Source organism: Aedes aegypti, chromosome 2, assembly GCF_002204515.2.
Source record: "Aedes aegypti strain LVP_AGWG chromosome 2, AaegL5.0 Primary Assembly, whole genome shotgun sequence".
Taxonomy (NCBI): Eukaryota; Metazoa; Arthropoda; class Insecta; order Diptera; family Culicidae; genus Aedes; species Aedes aegypti.
This window is the reverse complement of record NC_035108.1, coordinates 90,783,188-90,809,687: the sequence shown is the minus strand read 5'-3', so window position 1 is coordinate 90,809,687 and position 26,500 is coordinate 90,783,188. Positions and strand designations below refer to the sequence as shown.

Genomic DNA, 26,500 nt, shown 5'->3' with positions numbered 1-26,500 from the left:
TGGTTTGCTGTGAAGGTTATAAACTGACACGGCTCTTTTTTTCTGTCGCCCGCCTTCAACCACAGCCCCACCAACTCGTTATCCCTTTTGGTCCCACTAGTAGGAATTGCAGTTTGTTAGCAAGCGAATGCACATAAAAGAGTGTTAACAACTCACTTCGGTACAAATTTAATCGTGAGGGTTCTACGAAGACAGTGAAAGCGAATGGTGATGCTCGTTAAGCAACGAGCAGCCCACCAGAACGAATGTATACCCGAGGAAAGTTTAACAACAAAATGACAGCAAATCAGAATCATTAGATTACAACCATGAATTCACAATAGTTTAAACACGGACAAATATGAGCTTGAATAATGTTAAATTTACAAACATCAATTCACAACAAATTTACTTCTCATTTCGATGTCACTAATAGCGTGATACGTTTTCAATGATGTCAATGGAGATTTGGAGACCAAATAGCCGTAGCAGTAAACGCGCAGCTATTCAGCTTTAGGACTCTTGGCTCGAATCCCACCTGTCGAAAATATTGTTGGTTCGATTTTTTAACTTCCCAGAGCATAGGTTTCTTCCTGCTTTCCATGCGATAAACGAATGTAAAAATCTCGCATAACTTGTGATCTCGCCCCATGAAAGCCATTGGTAACCGAGTGTGTAGCTTCTTGTTTCTAAGCAAATGAATGGACCAGGATAAAAACTATCACCACTAGGAGATAGAGGAGGATCTTCTCTTCATCGTGCCATTGTTGGATAACGTTGTTTGTTAGCTAACAACCAGCTAGACACTTGGTTACCAATGGCTTTTTGAGCAAGATCACAAGTTATACGAGAAATGATGAATTGGGAAAGAAAGTAATAACGCATATAAAGACCCTGAGATTAACCCCGAACGCACAGACCGAACGTCAGAAAGAAGAAGACACTGAATTTTCTGTTGCTAGAATTTATGCTTTGGCAGTACTAACTTATTACAAAATTAGTTCTAAATATGATCTCAAGCTTCACTCGAGCAGTTACCTGTCTATTGCAAGCCATTACATTGATTCCGATTCAGGTTTGCGTGATTTGGTGTTGACGGTGGGTGGGAACGCTCCCCAAACACAAATCGTGGGATCAAAAGTGGGTAATGGTGCGTAAAATTAGAACATTAGCCTTTTGACCGATTAAGTGAGTGCTTATACTTTGGGGCGGCTTGCCGCGTCAGATAGAAGGGAATTTTATGTGGGTGATAGCAGGGCAAAGGAGAAAAAAAAAATGCGACGGCGAAGATTGGTTTTTCATCGCGAGGTCGAAAACGGTCGTCAATCGAAACCAGGGCAATCGAGGAGCATAAAAATGGCTCCATAAAGATATACGAGGCTACGATTTATAGCTTAGCGAACGAGGAGAGAATGCTCTGGGGAATGACCAATGAATGAGAAGAATTTGGGGAAAAAATATTGAAAACAAATTTTTAACTAACATGAATTTTTCAGTACTATACCGAAAGACTGAAATCGATTAGATGTGATAGAATAAATGGAAGCTGAGGAGGCCACAATTCAGGATACACTCAACGCGGAAAAGACTGAATATAGGAGAGAAGAAAGCACTGGTAGAACTTAACAAATGGCAAAGGAATCGAAAAGCCATAAAGCAAAATGCACTGGGTAAAAAGCAGAAAATCGTACAAAAAAAACAGAGGCACAAAATAACAAAACGCAGAATAAAGGCAGGTAGTGAAGAGAAAGAGAGAACGCATTGCATTTCAACTGAAACAGGGCTCGCTCCCCAGCTTAGTTTTTTCAGTAGTCGCCCTGCACTGTGGGAGATTTTATAAGTTTAGCGCTTATAATGAATAGCGCCTTTGTTATGCTTCAAGCATTTTGGTGTATTCTAGAATGTTTTTCAGTAAGTAAATGCGCTGCTTCTGATCTCTTTGCCTAAGAGTTAGGTAGATATTTTAGCACTTTTCAATATATGTACAAGGTTGGTGTTTTCACAAAAGTTGTAGAGAAAATGCTGTTTTGAACAACTTTGTCTAAGACACAAATTTCATAACTTAACATAGCATATGGCGCCATCCATAAATCACGTAATGCTCGACGGTAGGGGGGGGGGGGTAAGGTCACCCAGTCGAGGCGTTACGTAATAAATGGATGCTATCTCACGTAACTATATGTATTAATAATTTTGAATGATACAAAATGTGATCTCGCGAATTTGGTCCAGTACTGAGTACGACGAGGGACCCAAAGTTTAACTTGATAGTTACGAACTGACGAACAATTTCGTCGAAGGCATTAGTGGTTCCCTATTTTGCCGTACGTGGAAATTTGAATGTTTCGCGTTGTTTACCACACGCGGTTCCGCGTGTTTTACCAGTAAAATATAGGATTATGACGATAAAAATAAAATAAAATCAAACTTCCCATATTTTCTTTCACATCCCTACGATAAAAATAGCGTTCTGTGGTATTTTCAGCTTTTTTGGTGCTCACCTAACGTCCAAAGACGATGTGGATTTATATGGAGAAATTTTGAAATATGTTCAACACGTTAGTTCTGTAAAATTTATCATCTCTAAGTGAAAACTCATTTTTCAAACCTTACAAAGGGAGTTGCTAAAGAAATATTTTCGTTTTTAGCTAAATTTATTTACTCATTAGCGCCTCCTAGTATTCCGAACAAATAAGATAAGCTTTAATTTCTCTAGGCTGAATGAGCAACTAAACCGTAAACGCTAGCCTGCTATCCGATCTGCATCCTAAAATACCATGGATCAATTCCCATATTATGGATGAAATAGTGAAAAAAATAGATCAGCAAGCAAAATCATGATATGATTTACTCAAAGCAATTGTAAGGACTGTTCATTTTATAAAGTGGACAGCTTGTATATGCAATATCTTTTAAAAATGAAATTACAATTGGTTTTCTGTAGATCGTTCGACTAATGTTGTACAATATTGTGATAATAAAAAGGCCACCAAAATAATTAAATTTTACACTAATAAGGCACAACGTTTAAGGCTCAAGAATCCATCATTCAATCATCAGCAATCATCAAAAATGAAAAACCAGTTTTTTCGTTAAAATTTAAAGAAATCCACATAAATTCTATCATTGCAATCCAGATAGCAAGTATAATGCAATGATAGATTTTCATGAACATTGCTTAAAATTTGAGCAAAAAAACTGGTATTGAAAAATTGTTAAACGATGATGGTTATTTTCCTCTTAAAACGGTAGATTTTTTGGGGCTATCAAAATCAATGATTATTAGAATTTTTCTGGATAATTCGACAATCTATATTTTTTATTTTCAAAAAAGGCTTATTCTTCGAAAGCATCGTCAATCAAAAGCCTACTGGAAAACATCAAGTTATTTTTGGAGCAAAAATTTACCAGATATCATAAAATCATTTTTAAACCGATTTTTTGAAGAAAAATATTTTAAATTAAAAGGTAACTGGTACGAGTGTAATTTCTAGGTCCAAAATATGTCCTGACGGAAGTACAAATATAGTATCAATATGGAAAATGATCTATGCCATCATAGAGTTGTTTATTTAGTCCTTACCTCACATTTTAAGAAAAATAGATAAACAAATGTTTTATCCTCAGAAGACCTCTCAAAGCACAATGACAATCATCAAAATTGGCAACACTGTTGTAATGAAATCGAATTTATTTTCCGCGTGTTATGTTCATAATATGTTATTCTAAGATTTCCGATCAAAATATTTTGAGAAAAACACATACAATTTAATTAACTCATTACGCGTGGTAAAGATGGAAAAATATGGGTGAAATTATGAAAAAAATCCACGTGCTCGGCTGGGATTTGAATTCTAAACTTGTAACCAAGCTCATCAAGTGGCTCGGTAGCTTAGTTGGTAAAGCGCTCATCTTGCATACAAGAGTCCTGGGTTCAAATCCCAGCCGAGCACGTGGATTTTTTTCATAATTTCACCCATAATTTGTCCATTTTTACCACGCGTAATGAGTTAATTAATTTAATAACCATGCGGATTGGATTACCGAACAGCTAAATATAAGTATCAATTTACCTACAGTCGACTCTCCACAACTCGATATACTATAACTGGATATATTCTATAACTCGATGGATTTTCCGGTCCCTTCAAATTTCCATACACCTTGCTCTCCATAAATCGATATTTCTATAGCTCGATATCTCCACTAGTCGATGTCACGTGAGAGGTAATTTTCCCTCCATAACTCGATATCCATTTTAAAAACCTTCTTAATCGCGGAAACTCAGACCAAATCTTGTTTGGATGTGAATAAATACTTTCAAGTTGTAATAAAAGTTGAAAAACTCTAAAGTAATAAAAAATATGTCAGTAAAAATATCGTGATTTTTCGAGCATTTCGAAAAAAAAATTACCAAAAAATAGTTAGTAAGATACTATCAACAAAATAATATTGCTTTCTTATAGGAGTGTTCACATTTGTATCGAAAATACAAAAATTTGTTCCTTCGATTTTGGGATTTTTTGCGTTGATATATTCTATAACTCGATAATTCAATAAGGCGATGCACTGTGTATTATTTTCTCGATTTCATGCGCTTTTTGAATAGCGCCCAAACCGTTGATTTTAGCGATATAGTTTGTTCGGAGAAGTTTCTTGGTATATTAAAGCGCAACTTTTGACGAAAAAAGTTTTGTGATCAATCCACCTAGCAGTAAGATAGAAAAATTAATTTTTCAAAACATTTAGATAGACATATGGTGTCTTCGGCAAAGTTATAGAATTAGCAATTTGAAACAACTTTGTCGAAGACACGATTTTTCTATCTCTTATACTTTTTGAGATATATGCCTTTGTATGTGAATGGCCCCTAAAAATCATACTTTTCATCATACCATTTTTCCAAGATTTTTAACATTTTTTGTGTTTTCTACAAAGTTGTTTGTCATGAAAAAACCCGTGTTTTTGCTGAACATATTATCACTCTATCTTTTGAAGTAACAAAGTTATTCATGAATTACTCTTTTTTCAAGGGGTAGTTTAGGCCTCTATAACTGGCTTCGGCGCAAAATGGCGCAGACAACTCTTACAAATGATGAAAGTACCATATCTTCCCTTTCGGCATTTGATAAAAACTTTTGTCTATAAGCGTCTTTGCTTGGGTTCTAACTATCAAACAAATAAGCTTTATTAAAACGAATTCGACTGATAATTCTTTTACTTTAAGAGATAGAGAGGTTCGTTGTTCAGCAAAAACACGCGTTTTAACATGTTTAACAACTTTGTAGAAGACATGAAAAATGTTAAAAATTTAAGTAAAAAGTTATGAGAAAAAATGGTTCTGAACGAGTTTTTTCATACAAATTTGTGTACTTTGTGTTAAAAAATTCGTAACTCTTTTACAAGATTTTTAATATTTTTCGTGTCTTCTACAAAGTTGTTGAACATCTTAAAACGCGTGTTTTTGCTGAACATCGCACCTCTCTATCTCTTAAAGTAAGAGAATTATCAGTCGAATTCGTTTTAATAAAGCTTATTTGTTTGATAGTTAGAACCCAAGCAAAGACGCTTATAGGCAAAAGTTTTTATCAAATGCCGAAAGGGAAGATATGGTACTTTCATCATTTGTAAGAGTTGTCTGCGCCATTTTGCGCCGAAGCCAGTTATAGAGGCCTAAACTACCCCTTGAAAAAAGAGTAATTCATGAATAACTTTGTTACTTCAAAAGATAGAGTGATGATAAGTTCAGCAAAAACACGGGTTTTTTCATGACAAACAACTTTGTAGAAAATACAAAAAATGTTAAAAATCTTGAAAAAATGTTATGATAAAAAGTATGATTTTTAGGGGCCATTCACATACAACGGCATATATCTCAAAAAGTATAAGAGATAGAAAAATCGTGTCTTCGACAAAGTTGTTTCAAATTGCCAATTCTTTAACTTTGCCGAAGACACAATATGCACATAAACTCTTACGGTGAATTTCACCGTAATCTCAACAGCTGAACAGTTCGGTGAAATAAAACACCGCAACTTCGTCGGAATTTAACGGATTCCGGTGATTTTTTACCGAATACTGTAAAAAATTACCGTACTCCGTTAATTTATTTTACCGAACTGTTCAGCTGTTAAGATTTCACAGGAATCCGTAAAATAATTTAAGTGTGTGCCTATCTAAATGTTTTGAAAAAATAGTTTTTCTATCTCACTGCTAGGTGGATTTATCACAAAACTTTTTCCGTCAAAAGATGCGCTTTAATATACCAAGAAACTTCTCCGAACAAACTATATCGCTAAAATCAACGGTTTGGGCGCTATTCAAAAAGCGCATGAAATCGAGAAAATAATACACAGTGCTTTGTTATGCTTCAAGCATTTTGGTGTATTCTAGAATGTTTTTCAGTAAGTAAATGCTCTGCTTCTGATATCTTCGCCTAAGAGTGAGGTATATATTTTAGAGCTTCTCAATATATGTACAAGGTTGATGGTCACAAAAGTTGTAGAGAAAATGCTGTTTTGAACAACTTTGTCTAAGACACAAATTTCATAACTTAACATAGCATATGGCGCCATCCATAAATCACGTAACGCTCGACGGTAGGGGGGGGGGGTAAGGTCACCCAGTTGAGGCGTTACGTAATAAATGGATGCTATCTCACTTAACTACATGTATTAACAATTTTGAATGATAGAAAATGTGATCTCGCGAATTTGGTCTAGTACTGAGTACGACGAGGGACGCAAAGTTTAACTTGATAGTTTCGAACTGACGAACAATTTCGTCGAAGGTTCTAGTGGTTCCCTATTTCGCCGTACGTGGAAATTTGAATGTTTTCAAATTTAAAAAGGTTTCGCGTGATTTACCAGTAAAATATAGGATTATGACGATAAAAATAAAATAACATCAAACTTCCCATATTTTCTTTCACATCCCTACGATAAAAATAGCGTCCTGTGGTATTTTCAGCTTTTTTAGGGCTCACCTAACGTCCAAAGACGATGTGGATTTATATGGAGAAATTTTGGAATATGTTCAAACCTTACAAAGGGAGTTGCTAAAGAAACATTTTCGTTTTTAGCTAAATTTATTTACTCATTAGCGCCTCCTAGTATTCCGAACAAATAAGATAAGCTTTAATTTTTCTAGGCTGAATGAGCAACTAAACCGTAAACGCTAGCCTGCTATCCGATCTGCATCCTAAAATTCCCTTATTATGGATCAAATAGTGAAAAAAAAAATCAGCAAGCAAAATCATGATATGATTTTCTCAAAGCAATTGTAAGAACTGTTCATTTAATAAAGTGGACACCTTGTATATGCAATATCTTTTTAATTTATTAATGAAATTACAATTGGTTTTCTGTAGATCGTTCGACTAATGTTGTACAATATTGTGATAATAAAAAGGCCACCAAAAAAATTATATTTTACACTAATAAGGCACAACGTTTAAAACGATAGATTTTTTGGGGCTATCAAAATCAATGATTATTAGAAATTTTTTATATTTTTTATTTTCAAAAAAAGGCTTATTCTTCGAAAGCATCGTCAATCAAAAGCCTACTGGAAAACATCAAGTTGGTTTTGAAGCAACAATTAACCAGATATCATAAAATCATTTTTAAACCGATTTTTTGAAGAAAAATATTTTAAATTAATAGGTAACTGGTATGAGTGTAATTTCTAGGTTCAAAATACGTCCTGACGAAAGTACAAATATAGTATTAATATGGAAAATGATCTATGCCATCATAGAGTTGTTTATTTAGTCCTTACATTAAGCGAATGGCTAGAGATGCTAGTATTAGAAAGTCAGCAGAAATTAATAACGCCAAACAATTTTTCGACTGGGCTGTGTAGCAAAAGGTGAAAGACCAATTTAAAAAAGATTGGGAATTTATCTATGCAACTGAAAATGACTATTCAGAGGCTTAAAAATTTCTTCAGGAAAGATTTTCTAACATTGTTCCAATTCCTGGAACAAAAAATATCATTCATTTATACCAAAAGACGAACGAAGCATTTTTGCTAGTGAATTCTCAGATGCACATGAAAACCAAGAAAATACAGCATGCTTTGTTCTTAATAATACAAAGAAACGAAAAACGAAAATCTTCTGGTGTTAGCAACCAAAGACAATCTTCCCGGTTGAAAAAATAGATAGTATTAAGATGAAAATGTAAGTTGTATACTGAATAATTGAATAAACAAAATTAAAAATAAAATAATAATCTTATTTGTTCCATAGAAAAGAAAGAATCCCTTTTCAGTGTAATGAAAAATTGATGCAGAAACAGTTTTTTTTTCAGTTTTTGTTAGCGGTGTAATTTTTCATGAAAAACATCATCCATTCCGACTTATACTTCATTAAAACCAATCCCATATCTTTTTTTTCAGATGTTTTAGAAAATTTGCAATTGCTTTGATAAAAAATCTTTGTTTTTCCGATGCTTCGATTGAAATATGGGTTTTCAAAGAAAAGGCTTATATGGTCATTATCCACAAAATTGGCCATAACTCAAAAACGAAAAAAAAGTACATTTCAAAAATTTCAGCGATTAAAGCTTATGAAATTATCTTCTCAAAAATATTTTTTTGAAAATTTTCCACGAGTTGGAGCATAGTTTTTCCGGCTTTTCTTTACGAATTTTGTCAACGGTGGAAAATTTTGTGGAAAACTTTTTCCATTTGTTTTTTTTTATTCCTGAGAAAATATGCTTTCATTTTCTTAAAAAACCTTTGTTTCTACGATGCTTCGTTCTTGAGTTATGATTTTTCAAAGTAAGTAGTGTCAGAGGAGAACAAAAAAATTCCAACTGAGTTTTCCGGGAAAATAAGCGACCCTGAATTTTTCTCAATTTTTTTTTATTCATATATTGATGAGCCCTGCCTGTGGAAAAAGTTTCATGAAAATCTGAGACCCTTCGGCCCACTTTGTACGGAAATAAAAAAAATCCCCTGTTGTAATGAAATCGAATTTATTTTCCGCGTATTATGTTCATAATATGTTATTCTAAGATTTCCGATCAAAATATTTTGAGAAAAACACCTACAATTTGTTGTAGATCGACAAATACAGTCAACTGTGGAGATATACTATAACTCGATAAATTCCATAAATCGATGGATTTTCCGATCCCTTCAAATTTCCATACACCTTGCTCTCCATAAGTCGATATTTCTATAACTCGATATCTCCACTAGTCGATGTCACGTGAGAGGTTATTTTCCCTCCATAACTCGATATCCATTTTAAAAACCTCTTAATCGCGGAAACTCAGACCAATTCTTGTTTGAATGTGAATAAATACTTTCAAGTTGTAATAAAAGTTGAAAAACTTTAAAATAATATGTCAGTAAAAATATCGTGATTTTTCGAGCATTTCGAAAAAAATTACCAGTTAGTAGTAGTAAATGGTATATCAGTAAATTTGACCAAAAGGAATAACTCACTAAAGTGACCTAGTGTCAAAGAATGGTGGAATATTAATGATGTTTTTAATGCTCTACCTTTAGTAGAATAGTAAAGGATACCAACATACAATTTGTTCATAAAAATAGGATTATTTTCAAGCAAAAAATAATGCTTAACTTTGATGAAGAGTTTTTCTTATAAGTTCTTGGAAAAACTATTTGGTTTTTCAGCCAGAAGCATATTGCAAGTTTCTATATGTTCATAACATTGTAGAATAATAGTTGAACGATGCACAGAAAACCGATTACGATTTTATCACTAAATAAAAAATATATAACATAAACAAAGGGTTCACTTCATAAAATGAACAGTCCTTATTGCAGTGATTTGGTGAAAGTTAACAATGGGTCAAATCTTATTGCAAATAATAGAAGAGTAGGAGCTGGTAAAATATTCTTTTATGGACAATACGAAATGGAATTAGGGATGAATCAATACAAAATACCTGGAGGCGCTTTTCAGATAGTTCACATTTTTGATAAATAACGTTTTATCATTTCTTCCATGATAATTATCATTGCTTCCAGGCATATTTAATCACTAAACAAGTTGGTGCTCTGATTTTATATTTATTGGATACATTTTTTGATAATTGACGATCTTGTAATTGAAACCGAACTGTTTCCGCTCAAAACGAAGCTTTTCATTTATTTGTATTTGTTCAAAAGCGAAATTTAGAACCCTTAATGGTAGTGTTAGATTCTTTGAATCTGTTGCATGCTCCTTGTGGGCGAGCGACGGAATCCGGAACCATTGTGGCCGGTTCGCGTTGCGCGGAAGAAAAAACGAAATGCGCTGGAGTAAAACAAAAAAAAAAAACGCTTCAGTAGAGTTTGATACGATGAACCTGTTGTATGCTCCTGTCGAGCGAGCAACGATATCAGTATGGTGTCCGGTTTGCGTATTAACCACACTATCAGTGTCGGTCATTCGTGTATATGCTCACGTATTCATTTCGAATTATATATTTATCGTTTACCAAAACGAATTCTTTCCCATATCCAAACTCCTAGTGTTTTCTTGTGGAAGTGCAGAGGACTCCTCGGCTTCTGTAAAGCAAGTAACACGTCAACATTTCCCTCCCATTCCCAAATTGACCTGCATCGGACGCAGCCGGCGCCAGTATTGTTTACTATAATAATGAGAGCACCAGTACTTACACATTGAGGATGCTACTGATCCCGAGTAGTGTCTGTTGGTTCCCTGCGTAAGTACAGCTGTTCTTGCAATAACGGAGTAGCAACTGCGGGCGGTCAATCATGCTCAAGCGAAATTTAGAACCCTTAATATTGTTCGTGTTTTATCCTTAGTGCTATTGCATAAAAATTTCAAATCCTATATGACAGAAATCTACTTTGTTTTGAAGTGATCCATATTTGTGACAAACAATCCGTTCTTGATCCATATCATGGATCACTTGTTGTAACTCATTTATGAATTTATTTATTAGGCTTTAAGCTTGATTAGCCAGTTCAGCCGCCTTAAGTATTTGAAATCAAGAATCAAGATAAATGTTGTCTAAAGATGATACTGAGTCTAAGCGAGTGAGCAGCGTTTATGACATAAGATTTGAATTTTATCAGCTGTAGGAGCTTATGAATTTTGATGACTCTTCATACAGAAAACGATGATATTTTGATAGCTTTGTGAAACCAACCTCAACATTTGTTAAAATGTCATTATTTTGCGGTTGTATTTATCATTATAAATGATAGAAGACAAATAGTATAGTCACCCCACAGTTATGGATAGCACACATATATGGAACAGAGTTAGATTTAAACGCGAATATTTAAAATGTCAACCGTCTTCCCAGAAACGTTATGAATCAAGGATAAGACGATTCCGAAACAAACGCCAAAACGTATGCTTTCACAACCACACCATTCGTTTACCTCCCAGATAAATGGCTGCTATAGTGTTTTGATCCATAATATGAGTCGATTTGATCCATAAAAAGGATCCTCCTCTCTCACTGATCCACATCTGTGGGGTGGACATCGTTTGCCATTTCTATCGAAATCGACACTTTTTCGTAAATAATCGGGTATTTGGAGGTGTATTCTCAAAAACAACTATATTCTGCAGTGTCAGGGACGTAATTTTGTTTTGTACAGCGTCACCATGTTTTTTAATCATATTTTGTTATGAAAAATGACCCTTAGTTGATCCATAACTGTGCGGTGACTGTATGACTTGTAAAAATATGTGTTATGTCAAAGTATATGTTTTATCCTATGTTGAATGCCAAAGCGATCCATTACTGTGTGGGCATGATATAAGAGTTTCGTATTTTCAATGCTCAATATTGTATCTTTGTGCCTTTTCTACCAACCCGAAAAGATCATCGACCAATGGGATTCGAGCCTACGACTCCCTACTTGGTTGCTGAAAAGCTGTACATTTCCTGCTTTATTTCTACTCAAAATCATGAAGCCATTCGCAGAAGCGCTTCCTATGGAAATTGATTCGTTCGAATTCAAGACGTCATGATGCGTCGTTATTCCTCGTCTTCTTCTTCTTTCTGGTGTTACGTCCCAATTTTGACAAAGCCTGCTTCTCAACTTTGTGTTCCTATGAGCACTTCCTCAGATCCCAATTTAATGGAAGAAAAGGTAAGGTGACCGTCTACTAAGTAGAGCTTTACAGATACATATACAGAATTCAATCCCCTATCCTCTCCATTAGGCTTTTTTAATGCAAATTTCAAATTTGGGTATGAGCCTTTACGTTTGAGCCAACCCTCTTCCTCCCAATGGAGCGTAATTCGTGGACTACTTCTAATAAGAAGTCTGTAATCAAGTAGCTAAATATTTTCACCTTACACAAGACCTTGTTAGAAACTACACGTGGTGTCCCGCATTTGCCGTGATGAGCACTACACTACAATCATCCACTGCCACTGAATAGATGCGTTCCGCCCCGCGTGTTGAGATACAAATTTTCCCATGCTGCTCATCGTTTTCCCCCCGCTTAGCTGCAGGCACCTCGATCAATAGGTTACCTCTCTACACAGATGAGACCACGTATTCAGCTCTATAGGTCAGCGATGCCGTACGGCTCTTGCTCATCGTACAACTTGTGGTGTCACGACACAACATCAACGTGATCAGGTTGGTTGTTTTTGCTCTGGCATTCGGTTGCCGGTAATTTTCCAGCACGTTAGGTTGACCGTTGAAGACCACATTAGGTTGACTGTTGATCATTTGTTCTTGATCGAATCATCTTTTTTTCCTGTATTTGGACCAAATTTACCAAATTACTTCACCGCGCCTGCCCGAGGTTACCAGTTGAATTGATTTAATTTGCAAGCATCGTAACACCATTAACGGTGGCATCCGCATTAGACTTGCTTGAAAAGGCACTGCATTCTTCTGAAGTGTGTAGTCCAAAATCACGTTGTTTGTCTTAGCATCTACGAAGTGTTTGGTTTCAATCTGACGCAAACCGTCGCACAGTGGCGCATGGCCGGACAAAACCTTAAAAATTTAAGATTTTTAGATTTTTTGTTGGTATTTATATTAGATTTCTAATTATTGAAGCATTTTTTCTCAACATTTCAGATACATCGGGGTTGGTTTTGGTTGTTGATACTATCAATAGTCAATTAAATTAGATTGCTCAATTCCACCAAATACAGTATACCTTTCATAATTCAAATAGAATTATCTCCATTCCATAAAACTTCCTCCGGAAACACAATTAAATGTGATAAACAATCGGAAAAAGACATACGATTAAAAAAAACAATTTTTATATTTAGTTTTAAGATTAGAAGGTTGTTGCAAATTATCCCACAAGAGTAATCGAAAATGTTTTAAATTTTTTGATATTTTTCGTTATGTTATTGAAATTTTTATCACTTTATACTTTAAAAATAGTTGAATTGCCATTAGAATATTACACTTGCGTCTCTGTTAAATTTAAATTTCAAATTTTTGTTTATTTTCGTGAAGGTTTCTTCGATCATTAAGGTGAAACATCTCGGAATTTAAAGATGGCAGGCACAATGGCCGACTTCTCCCCCTACTCACGTTTTCAAAGGCACAAAACTAGAGAAATAGTTGGCAAACGTTCCTGATCTTCTTATTTTAAGCTAGTGCACAAATCCAAAACAAAAAGTGCACTGTTGTGGGATGCTTTCTTTGCGAGATTTGTGCCTTTGAAGTTTTAGTGCAATCTAAGAAGTTGATTCCAAACTGTTTCACCTTAAGTATGCAGTTGATAAATTATCGTTTCCAATCGATTGGGGGCGCTTTTGAAATTCTGTCCGATCTTTGAAGACGCGCTACTCTGTGTCACCCGAGCGCAAATTTCGTTCTGCCCGGCTATGTATAGATAATTATCACATTTTGTAATCGCGCAGGAAATCTCGGCTGTTCGCTTGAAGGAAACGGCACGGTTTAATCTGTACTCTCGTTGCCGCGGTTGCTGCATCTGCCTCGTGGACGTCGTATTATGCATACAGTACTCCAACCCTGCGCGCGATAAATACGACATCAGATAACGGGTTGATGGTGATAATTAGCGAGTCGTGATTTACGAAATTCAGCACGTTGCTTAGTCGATTTCTCGGCGCGGAAAGATCGTCACCTTTTGACAGAGCAGCGAGCTCGCGGTTGTCAGGTGTATCGGTCCGTGAAATGGCTCTAATGGAGAGGCAATCAGCTCGGTTAGTGGAGCTTGAAGATTTTCCCGGTTACGTAAGGCCTAATGGATTGATCGATTCCGAAGCAGGGTGACTCGCTATTCTTTTTTCCAACAATACAGTGTGATACTGAATAACTCTTCAGAAATGCTTTTAGGAATCCTTCTAGGGTTCTTTGGAGAATATTTTCAGGATTTCTACCAAGATTTTCCGGAGAAGTTTCTCCAGAAACTCCTCTGAAAATACTTCTCCAGGTAATTCTTTCAAAGATTCTTGGCTGGGATTTCTCTACGACATTCTTATCAGGAAATCCTTCAAAAAAATTCTTCAGAAATATCTGTGGGTTTTCTCTAGGTATTTTGATTTTGGAACTTTTCCAGATTCCTGTATGTGAATTCCAGCGAACAATTTTTTTCGAAGAGAAGAAATTTTCTTCCATTCTACATAAGCAAGAAAAAATTCTTTTCTTCGAAGAAAATACACCGGAATTCGCCTACTGCTCTATCACGAGTTTCTACAATATTTATCTTTAAATCTCCTCTAAAGATGTTTTCCATGAATCACTCTACTGCCTGCTAGCAACAAATTGTTTTTGAGCACTTTCTAAGAACTTTGTGGATTCGATGTGACAGTATGAGAGCTTTAAGGATTTGTTCACTATTTTCTGAAGGAATTTCATCAAAACTATTCCAGGGATTTGTCTGAAGTTTTCTCCAGGTATTACAGTAAAGATTTGTTCAAAATATCATTTTCTCAAGAAAATTAATATCTATCTTTAAGGATTGCTCCGGAAATTACTCCGTTGATTCCTTCAGAGATTTCGTGAGCGATTCCTTCAGGAATTATTCTTGAAATCCTTCCATTAAGTTCTCAAGAAAGTCCTCCAGTGATGTTTCCACGGAATTATCATTTAGAAATTTCTCCTTCTTCAATGGACTTCTTCAAAAATTCAATCAGTATCTCCTATTAGGTCTGAAGTTTTCTTCAGGTATTACAGTGAAGATTTGCTCAGAATTCCAACCATTGATATTTTTGCTGTTAAGGATTTTCTCAAGAAAATTAATATCTATTTCTAAGGATTGCTCCAGAAATTACTCCGTCGATTCCTTCAGGAATTTCGTTAGCGATTCCTTCAAGAATTCCTCTTAAGATCCTCCCATAGAGTTCTCGAGAAAGTCCTCCACTGATGTTTCCACGGAATTATCATTTAGGAATTTCTTCAAAAATTCAACCAGTATCCCCTATTAGGAATTTCTCAAATACTTTTGATTAAGTTTTTTACAAAATTCAACCAGTAATTTCGCCAAGCCTAAGAATATCTTTCTCGGGGTACGACTGTGATAGTTATGTTCTAGGTTATGGCCTTCAGTCTATTATGCGTTTTTAAGTTTTCATCCGACGTTTCGGACACATTTATTGTGCCTTTCTCAAGGAATTAACTGTGTTTCTGTTAACGAGAAAATTCTCCATTGGTTCATCGATTGGTTTTCGGCGAGAAATATTTCTCGCCGAAAACCAATCGATGAACCATTGGAGAATCAAGTTCACGGCGATTGAACCATAGAAACCATTCGTTAACGAGAAAACCGAACACAGTCAATTCCTTGAGAAAGGTCCGAAACGTCGGATGAAAACTTAAAATCCGTTTTTGAGCATAACAGACTAAAGGCCATAACCTAGAACCTAAGAATATCTCCAAAACTTAATTGATAGATTCCATTATATTAATCTTTAGAGGAAGTCCAAATTCCTGCTCTATTACGAGTTTATAGAAATATTAGATTCTTCTAAAGATTTTTCCAGGAATCACTCTACCAGGTGTGCTAGCAACAAATAGGTGTTTTGAAAACAACCTGTTCGAAAAATAGGCCAAACAGAAATAAGTATATAGTTTTTATAAGTATTATTCCTCGAAGAATCCAACCGGACCTTTCTTTGAGGGCATTTCTAATAACTTTTTGTGGATTCGACGCGCCATTATGACAGCTTTGAGTATTGTTCACGATTTTCTGAAGGAATGTCTTTATACATGAATCCAAGAATTAGTTTTGTTTCATGTATTACAGTAAACATTTGTTCAGAATTTCATCCATTGATATTTTTGCTGTTAAGGATTTTTTCAAGAAAATGAATCTAAGGATTGCTCCGGAAAAAACTCCGTCGGTTGATCCAGGTATTTCTTGAGCGATTCTTTCAGGAATTCTTCTTGAAATCCTCCCATTGAATTCAATGATATTTCCAAAACTTCCTTAAAAGAATCATTTAGTTGATTTTTTAGGAATTCTTCCTGAAATTTCTCTATAAACAAACGTCCAGATTATATTGTTTTATTTCATACAAAAAAAAATCTTTCGTCTAACGATTACTTCAAATTTTTTCCAGTGTTTTTTTCAAACAGTTTTTTTCATTATTTGGAAAGAAAGTCCTGGAAGAATATCCCAGCATTTTTCGTCAGGATTATTTTTTTAAAGAAAGCGCATTAGAGGAGTAACATCCTGTAGGATTCTCTGTGGGAAAATCCTGAAAACCCTTTGCAATCCCAGGACTAATTGTTATCGAAATAGTTGAAAGAGTTACTGAATCCATTGCTATAAAATTTCCTGATGGAAACTTCAAACGAACATTCAAAAACAGCCATTTAACATTTACTAAGATATTACTCGATAAATCACTGCAAGAGTCTAAAGGATTGGAACGGCATGCTTTTCTGGATATATTTCGCGGAATAATGCCAAGGAGAGTAGCAATTTCTGCAAAATGTGTGGGTAATTTATGAAGGAATTGTTGTGGAAAAGGCTTGAACACTGAAGGAATCTGCGTAGGTACTCCGAAGGAAAATTTCGTACCATTTTCTGGAAAATGTTCTAAACGATTTTCTTCAATAATCGTCTGGAATAAACATCTGATAACAATTGGAAAACTTCTGCAGCAATCTTTGAAAGATCTTTTAAAGAAATCGATGGGGTTGTGCACAATAACCTTTCTCTCTCCTTTACTCTACCTTGAGATTTGTGAATGTCATAAACTATAGACAACAGTAAACTTCAAAATTCCATACAAAATCAATACAATACAAACCCTAAAGGAGAGCTGCATGAAAAATCAGTGGAAATCCCTGAAAAAAATGGTCTTTATCGACAATACTTGAGATATAAATGTTGATTATTACACGGGTTTGGTGGTCTAATGGCTACCGCTTCTGCTTCCCAAGCAGAAGGTCGTGGGTTCAATCCCAGGCCCGTCCCTTTCTCATATTTGCAACAATCTTCCAAATAGCTTTCTTTCTCTATCTCTCTGCGTCATTTCGTCGCAAACATCATCAGTTCTATCTATCGCTAGAATTGAATTATTCGACTTAACCGCTTTTAACAGTGGTATCCATACGGTCGAATACCTTATCCATCACTAACAAAATACTCCTACTTCCAAGCTATCTAATTAGCATTCCTTCCTCTCCCCGATGGGCATATAAGGACGTGGCCGGCACCGTTACCAATCTAGAAGTATCAAGGGTAGTGCGACAAAAGCTAGAACACAAGCTCCATCTCTGTGCAATATCACTATCCTGATTGATAACGGAGTAGCAACTTTGAAGTATTTGTTTTATCAGTTGTGATCGTTGATCGAATACTTCGAAGAAGAGTGTTGGAAGAATTCCTGGAGGTTTTCTTGAAGCAAACTCAGGAGGAATCTTTAAAAAAAAAAAAACTATGTGAGGGAAGAGTTTTTAGCGATATTTTGTGAGAATTTTTGAAACAATGTCTTTGATGGTTCTATGTAATATCGATCCAACAAGAAATCACCATCACCCCACATAACACACGGATAGACTGCGCAAAGGGTATAAAGTCCCCCTCACACACGGTTGGAAGCAATAACAACAACAGCAGCAGCATCGCACATCTGTCAAGCTCTACACTCACTGAGCGCCTTCCAGTGAGTGACCGAGCGCATCGCAGTGAGTGACCGTCGTCAGTCCAGCATACACATGCATCATCAATCATCATCGCCGTCATCGTCGTCATCATTTGCGCCTGGAAACAGCGGAAATGTTCTACGCGTTTCTAGAACATGTGGTACGGGATATAAATACGCGTGATGTGCGCGGCTGAAAATCAGTTATATTTTCAAATTCGAAAAGTGAAGTACAAGTGATATAAGTAAAGTGCAAAGTGTAAAGTGTAAGTTTAAAGTAGTGCAATAAAGTGAAGTGTTTTTGAAAGTAACCTTGCCTAGTGTCTTTTTTCGCGTGCGGAAAGTGTCGTTTTCGTACATTTGGTCCTTCGAACCGGATCGCGCGGATCTAGCAAGTCAGAAGGCAAGGCAAGTTTCGCGTTCGGTCGTAGTGTAAGTAGTCGCGTCGCGAGTCGTTTTAGTGTGCGTGAAAGTGTGATAGTCGCGGGACCGTCGTGACAGTGTCCGTCGCAGTCAGCGGAACTGTGGGTCTCGACCAGTCGACTAGTTCGTCGTTCGTCGGTTTACTTGGTAGCAAGACAGCTACAGTGCCCGATTTAGTGCTTCGGCGCGCGTCAGTCGTCGGTTGTTAATCCAGTCAGACACAAGCAGCTGAGGATTTCAACGGCGTCACCGGCCGGCGGTACATTTGCATTTAGTTTGGAACGACGTATCGCAACAGCTTTCGGCATGGCGGAGCTTAAACGACAACGTGGAGTTATTCTCGGACGCCTGACACGGATCGAAGTATTCATCCGAGACATCGAATCCAAGCCCGGAATCACAGCAGAGTTGGTTCAGGCACGACTGGATGTCGTCAATCAGTGCTGGGATGAGTACGACACCATACAAACTGCCATCGACGCGGAGGAAGGAGTAAACGTCGAAGAGGAAGAAGAAAAGCGTGCCACCTTTGAAGAAAGGTGCATGAATGCAAGAGCTGCATTGCGTTCCATCATCGAGAGGATGCAGGGTCCAGCAATAGCGGCTGCAAACGTGCACAGAGGCCAGGCCTTGATGCCTATTCACCACCAGCAATTCCCCATGGTGCAACAACCAGTAGCTGTACGGCTGCCTACATTGGAATTGCCAACGTTCAGCGGTGACTATCTCGGTTGGCCAGCGTTTCGCGATGCTTTTGAGGCGCTTATCGACAGAAATACGCAACTGTCTGACGTTCAGAAGTTGTTATACTTAAAGTCGAGCCTCAAAGAGGAAGCAGCGTGCATGTTGGATGCGATGGACATCACCGATGCCAATTACCGAGTGGCCTGGGATTTGCTGATTGAGAGGTTCGAGAATCGCCGGGTAATCAAGCAGAAACATCTGAAGGCATTGTTCACCTCGAAGCAAGTGTCACAAGATTCGCCGAAGGAGTTGCGTCGCTTGTTGACTGAGTGCCAGCGAAACATCAATGCACTGAAGCAACTAGGTGAGCCAACCGATCAATGGAGCACGATTTTGGTGTACCTGATCTCCAGCAAACTCGATGGAACATCACGTCGTGATTGGGAAACCCAAACTCAACAAGAGGAGTCACCAAAATACGTAGACATCGTCAAATTCATCAACGGTAGATGTCACACACTAGAGGCGTTGGCAACGGACAAAGAAGACCTTCGCAAATCCAGTCGTTTCAAGCCACAGCTATCTCATGCTTCTACGAGTTCTACTGGCTGTAAAATCTGTGAAAGTGGTCAAAACCATCCACTGTGGAATTGCAAGAAGTTTATAGCCATGAGTCCAGAAGCTAGATTCGACGAGGTGAAAAAGTGGAAGCTATGCTACAACTGTTTCTCGTCCAAGCATGTAGTAAGTAAATGCGAATCCAGAGGTTGTAAGTCCTGCAGTGAAAGGCACAACACCTTACTACATGGACAGCAACACCATCAGCAGGAACAACGGCCATCTAGCTACGTGTCATCGTCGTCAGAATCTGTCCCTCAGGATCAGCGCTTCGTTAATGCGAGTATGGCGAGTCAGGCAAATCACACCATGCAACCATCAAGTGATATTTTGGCTACTGCTATGGTCTGCATCTACGATCGAGCTGGGAGCAAATTACCGTGTCGCGTGCTGTTGGATTCCGGATCACAACCGAATTTCATAACGCAAGCTTTTGCTCGGAAACTTCGGTTGAAGGAATGCAATACATCGATCACCGTCCACGGAGTAAGTGGAGTAGAAGCTCAAGTTGGAAGGCAGGTGACGGCTACTATCGAGTCTCGTGTGAACGGAAAGCAGTTTAACGATCCACTGCTGGTGATGAATAAGATCACGAATGTGTTACCATCTGACAACATTCAATGCGATAGTTTTTCCACTAGAAGAGAAGAGTTGGCAGATCCGACATTCAGCAGACCAGGAAGAATCGATGTTCTACTGGGAGCAAAGCTTTTCTTCAAGCTTTTACTTCCGGAAAAGATTGAAGTTGGTGACTTCATTCTGTGGAACTCTGAGCTAGGCTGGGTAGTTTCCGGAAGCGGCAAGCAGTATTCGCGGGATCACGTGCAATCGAATGTGGTTACTTCGATGACTGATGCTGATCTGCTGCAACAATTGGAAAAGTTCTGGAAAGTAGAGGAACTGCAAGTTGGAGTAAATGGTGAGGCCAAATTGGATCCAGCGGAAAAAACACTATCTCGAACACGTCAGACGCTTATCAGACGGAAGGTACGAGGTGAAGATCCCATTGTCTCAGCCTCCTTCAATGCTTGGTGATTCTAAGGAACAAGCCCTACGAAGATTCCATGCTTTAGAGCGCAGGCTACATGGAAACGACCAACTTCGAGAAATGTATACAGATTTCATGAGAGAGTACGAATCTTCTGGGCACATGAGTGTTGTTCCTGACGGCTTGGAAGAGGTGGGTTTGTTAGTAAATTACCTCCCTCATCATGCAGTCCTTAAGCCAACGAGTACTACAACTAAGCTAAGGACTGTTTTCGACGCATCCAGCAAAACATCATCAGGTTTTTCACTCAACGATATTATGATGACTGGGCCGAACATCCAAGCAGATCAGTTCTCGCTTTTGTTGGGATTCAGATGTTGGAGATATGTTGTCACAGCTGACATTGCCAAGATGTATCGGCAGTTTCGAGTAGACCAGCAATCATCGAATTTACAGCGAATACTGTGGAGAGAAACACCATCACAACCACTGAAGGTGTATCAGCTGAACACAGTGACATACGGTACACGCGCTGCTCCATTTCTTGCTGTTCGTACGCTGCACCAGCTAGCCGCAGACGAGAAAGACACCTATCCGAATGCCTGTCGTTCTCTTTGCAAACGATTCTACGTGGACGACTTGTTAGATGGATCAAACAGCAAACAGGCTTTACTGAAAACGAGAGATGAGTTGCTCGCAGTGCTGCATAAGGGCGGTTTTGAGCTGAGGAAGTGGAGTAGTAATGATCCAGAATTGCTGAAGGATTTACCGGAAGGCTTGGTGGAAAAAGGCACAATGTGTGAGATTGACGACGGCGAAATCGTCAAGTCTCTGGGATTGAGCTGGGACACCAGGAATGATCAGTTGACATACCGTATCCATCTAAAACAGTTCCAGGTTTACTCTCGACGTACCATCCTTTCTGCGATTGCATCTCTGTATGACCCCGTGGGATTGATAGCACCGATCATCGTAGCAGCAAAAACTTTGATGCAGCAGCTTTGGCTCTTAAATGTCTCCTGGGATGACCCACTCCCAGAACATATCGTGCAGAAGTGGCAACAATTGTACGATAGTCTGCGGCATCTTCAAAACCTGCGAATCGACCGATGGACGTTTGGATGTCTACAGCCAATCGCCGTAGAAATACATGGGTTCTCAGACGCTTCCATGGTCGCATATGGAGCCTGCATTTATGTCAAAACCGTCGACGTTTCTGGAAATGCATACGTTCGTCTGCTGTGTGCCAAATCACGCGTAGCACCATTGAAGAAGGTTACACTGCCACGGTTGGAATTATGCGCAGCAGTTTTATTGTCTGAACTCTTGACGAAGGTTCTAGATTCTGTGGAATTGAGCGTCGACAGCTGTTTTTTGTGGACGGACTCCATGATAACGCTTCAATGGATCACCGCACCTTCAAACCGCTGGAAAGAGTTTGTGGCAAATAGAGTCGAGAGGATTCAGAACTCCACTATTGGATGTCACTGGAGATACATCAGTGGAAAAGACAACCCAGCCGACATAGTATCACGCGGACTTGCAGCAGAAGAACTTATGGATTCAACGCTCTGGTGGAATGGCCCAGCATGGCTTGTGAACCGATCACTTTGGCCTGAACAGCCCGAGCTTCGAAATGAGGATATTCCAGAGGCGCGTAAGGTTTGTGCTGTTGTTATAACCGAACCGATATTATTCGAGAAGTACTCGTCCTTGACGAAAATGAAGGGCGTCGTCGGGTATGTATTGCGTTTCATTCATAACTCGAAACCATCGAACAAGGAGACACGACGAACTGGAACGCTTTCTGCTTCGGAGTTGAACAACGCTTTAAAAAGAATAATTCGTTGTGTACAACAGACCTCCTTTAAGAATGAGTATACTGAACTTCAAAGGAACAACAGCGTAAAGGATAAAAGCAAATTAATCGCTTTAAATCCATTCATCGATTCTGACGGACTTCTTCGAGTTGGTGGAAGACTGAAGAATGCTGAATTGCCATACAGTTCGCAGCACCCAGTTATACTCCCTGCACATAACTTTTTGGCAAAACGCATAGCATTGCAGTTACATCGGGAAAATTGCCATATAGGACCATCTGCTTTACTGAACGAAATACGATCGCAATACTGGCCTATACAAGCTAGAAATCTCGTCAAAAAGGTATGTTCAAGCTGTACTGTGTGTGCTCGCTTTAAGGCCAGGACAGCGAAACAAATCATGGGAGATTTACCAGCCAGCCGAGTGCAGCCAGCAAGACCATTTATCAAAACCGGAGTTGATTTCGCTGGACCCATCACGATCCGTTCCAGTTTGTTGCGAAAGGCACCGAAACTTAAGGCGTACATAGCTGTGTTTGTATGTATGTCCACGAAGGCCATTCATCTTGAACTTGTTGGTGACTTGACTACGCAATCGTTTCTGGCAGCACTTCGTCGATTTGTGGGACGCCGTGGAATGGTGGCAGAATTCTTCAGTGATAATGCTACAAATTTCGTCGGAGCAAATTCTGAGCTGAGAGAGTTGAAACGAATGTTCGAGTCGAACGGTGAACATTTTTCCAAGAAACTAGCCGAAGCAGGAATTATTTGGCACTTCATACCCCCTCGATCACCAAATTTTGGGGGCCTTTGGGAAGCAGGAGTCAAATCGGTCGAAAATTTGCTCAAGAAGACATGTGGAGCAATGGTGTTTACCTATGAGGAACTCAACACACTTCTAGTACAAATTGAATCAATCCTAAATTCAAGACCATTAACTCCTGTCTCTGACGACATTGAGGACTTAATGCCGCTAACCCCAGCGCATTTTTTGATCGGAGACCGGCTTACATCCAATGTAGAACCCAATTTGACTTCCTTATCGATGAACCGTTTGACACGATGGCAAACAATTCAGCAGCTCAAGCAAAAGTTTTGGAAGCGGTGGTCAAATGAATACCTTCATCATCTTCAGCAACGAACAAAATGGAAATCTTCGTCGGCAGATTTAAGCACTGGAATGCTTGTGCTCTTAAAGGAGGACAATTTACCACCGGAAGGATGGGCTTTAGCGCGCATCATCAAGGTACACCCAGGAGCTGATCAACGCATAAGAGTTGTCACAGTTAAAACATCAACTGGAGAATATACACGATCAGTTTCGAAGATATGCCCCCTGCCCGATCCAGACTCAGATTGTTGAAGGCGAGCCTTCAAGGCCGGCGGTATGTTTAGAAAGAAGAAGCAGTTTGAACGGCATTCCCCTAGAAATCACCATCACCCCACATAACACACGGATAGACTGCGCAAAGGGTATAAAGTCCCCCTCACACACGGTTGGAAGCAATAACAACAACAGCAGCAGCATCGCATATCTGTCAAGCTCTACACTCACTGAGCGCCTTCCAGTGAGTGACCGAGCGCATCGCAGTGAGTGACCGTCGTCAGTCCAGCATACACATGCATCATCAATCATCATCGCCGTCATCGTCGTCATCATTTGCGCCTGGAAACAGCGGAAATGTTCTACGCGTTTCTAGAACATGTGGTACGGGATATAAATACGCGTGATGTGCGCGGCTGAAAATCAGTTATATTTTCAAATTCGAAAAGTGAAGTACAAGTGATATAAGTAAAGTGCAAAGTGTAAAGTGTAAGTTTAAAGTAGTGCAATAAAGTGAAGTGTTTTTGAAAGTAACCTTGCCTAGTGTCTTTTTCGCGTGCGGAAAGTGTCGTTTTCGTACAAATGGCATACCAAACCGAATCCATGTTGATCTCGGTCCCCCAACTGTTCAGAGTGGTGACCAACCGCTCAACCATCACCAATTGACACAACAGCCATTTTCAGATTTAGAAATACTGACCAATTGCATTGAGCCATTTTGGTCTTTGGTTTGTTCAATGTACGAAAGAAGTATTTCTTCATAGTGTTAAATTTAAAAAAATTAAACATGCAACAAATTATCATAAGCATAAAAACTTTGTTGGAGGCATGAAGAAATTCTTGCTGAAAATACTTTTGATGACCACTGAAAGAATCTGTGTAGGTAGTCCTAAGATATTTTTCATCTGATATTCTGGAAAAATCTTTAACCCTCTAATACCCAACCCCGCCTTTAGGCGGGGTACACTTTGGAAATTTGTGTATTTTTTCGTAGCTCGGAAATCAAAAAGATTTTATTTTTGGCTTGTACCTTGACTCATAACACGCATATAAGAAAAGTTTTTATTACTTTTGAAACTTTTTTGTATTTTTAGAAATTGCTTGAAAAATTGCATTCTTATATAACCTACAAATGCCTGGGCTTCATTTAACGTGTAATATAAAAAATCGTACCTTTTATATTTTTCTACGATTAATCTATCACAAAAGAAGAGCCTGGTGGTATTGAAATCATTTCAAACCTGTTTTTCCGTTAGTTACACGGAAAATAAAATACGCTCCGAAAAAAAATAAAAATTTAATATTTTTAAAAATACCGTAACAATTTATTTTTTTATTATTGCCAAAAATCAACAACTAGAAAAGGCTTCAAGAAAAAATGAAAAAAGCTAGGGATGTTCAAAAATAAAAATTATAAAAATCAAAAACCAAAATTTAAAAATTTGCGAATAAAAATAAATAAATGCCCAAAACGTGTTTAGAACGATTTTAGATAACGAAAAATTATACTTAAATAAAAAATAAAAATTTGGGTATTAGAGGGTTAAACATTTTTCTTCAATAATCCTCTGGAATAAGCATTTCTTAACCCTTGAAAGATCATCTATAGCAATCTTCGAAAGAACTTTTGAAGAAATCAGCGGAGCTCTAAACAAAAACCTTTATCTCTCTCTTTCACTATACTTTAAGATTTGTGAACGTCAAAAACAGTAAACATCAAAATTCCATACAAAATCAATACAGTTCAGACCCCAAAAGAGAACTGCAGGAAAAAACAGCGGGATCCCTGGAAACAATCTCTCTTTGTCGAAACTACTAAGGAAAAATTTCTGGAGGTTTTCTGAAAGTAAACTCAGGAGGAATCTTTCAAAAAAATATTTGAGAAAAATATAAAAATGTTTCTGACGATACTTTGTGAGAATTTTTTGAACAATTTCTTAGATGGTTTGATGTTCTTACATAATCCGACAATGGCATATCAAACCGAACTCAGGTAGATCTCAGTTGTCGAACTGTCGCGGAGGTCAACCTCTCTATCATATCCAATTGACTCAGTAGCCTTTTTCTGATCTAGAAATTCTGACCAATAGCCAGTACCGTTATACAGCTGAGAAATTGAGTCATTATGGTTTTTAGTTTGTCAATGTGTAAAAGAAATACTTCTTCTTCATAGTTCTTCTTCTTTCTGGCGTAACGTCCCCACTGGGACAGAGCCTGCTTCTCAGCTTAGTGTTCTTATGAGCACTTCCACAGTTATTAACTGAGAGCTTACTATGCCAATGACCATTTTTGCATGTGTATATCGTGTGGCAGGTACGAAGATACTCTATGCCCTGGGAATAGAGGGTCTTGTCCCGGGAATCCCGGGACGAAAATCCCGGGAAATCCCGGGATCTAAAAAATCCCGAATCCCGGGATATTTTAGAAAATCCCGGGATTTCCCGAAATTGCATGTTGAATGAGAAAGTGGTGTTGTATTTTTTTTTAAATAATGGCACAAAACAAGCGGCATGTTTTTTAGTGACTGAATGAACAAGAATGTATTTTAGTTATTGCATTCTGCTTACTCAATAAGAGTTTTTATTGAGAGTTAAGGCCACCTATGCTAAGACTTGTGTTCCTC

At 38.0% G+C, this 26,500-nt stretch overlaps 1 protein-coding gene and 1 non-coding gene across 6 annotated transcripts in view; one reads left to right on the top strand and one right to left on the bottom strand.

The window, feature by feature from the left end:
* Window positions 1–26,500, bottom strand: part of LOC5573460 (amphiphysin) — a 188,828-nt gene that overhangs the window by 117,312 nt on the left and 45,016 nt on the right. The window lies entirely within an intron of this gene.
* On the top strand, window positions 3,861–3,932 carry Trnaa-ugc. Its single transcript has one exon. It is a non-coding gene; the product is annotated as a tRNA-Ala (tRNA).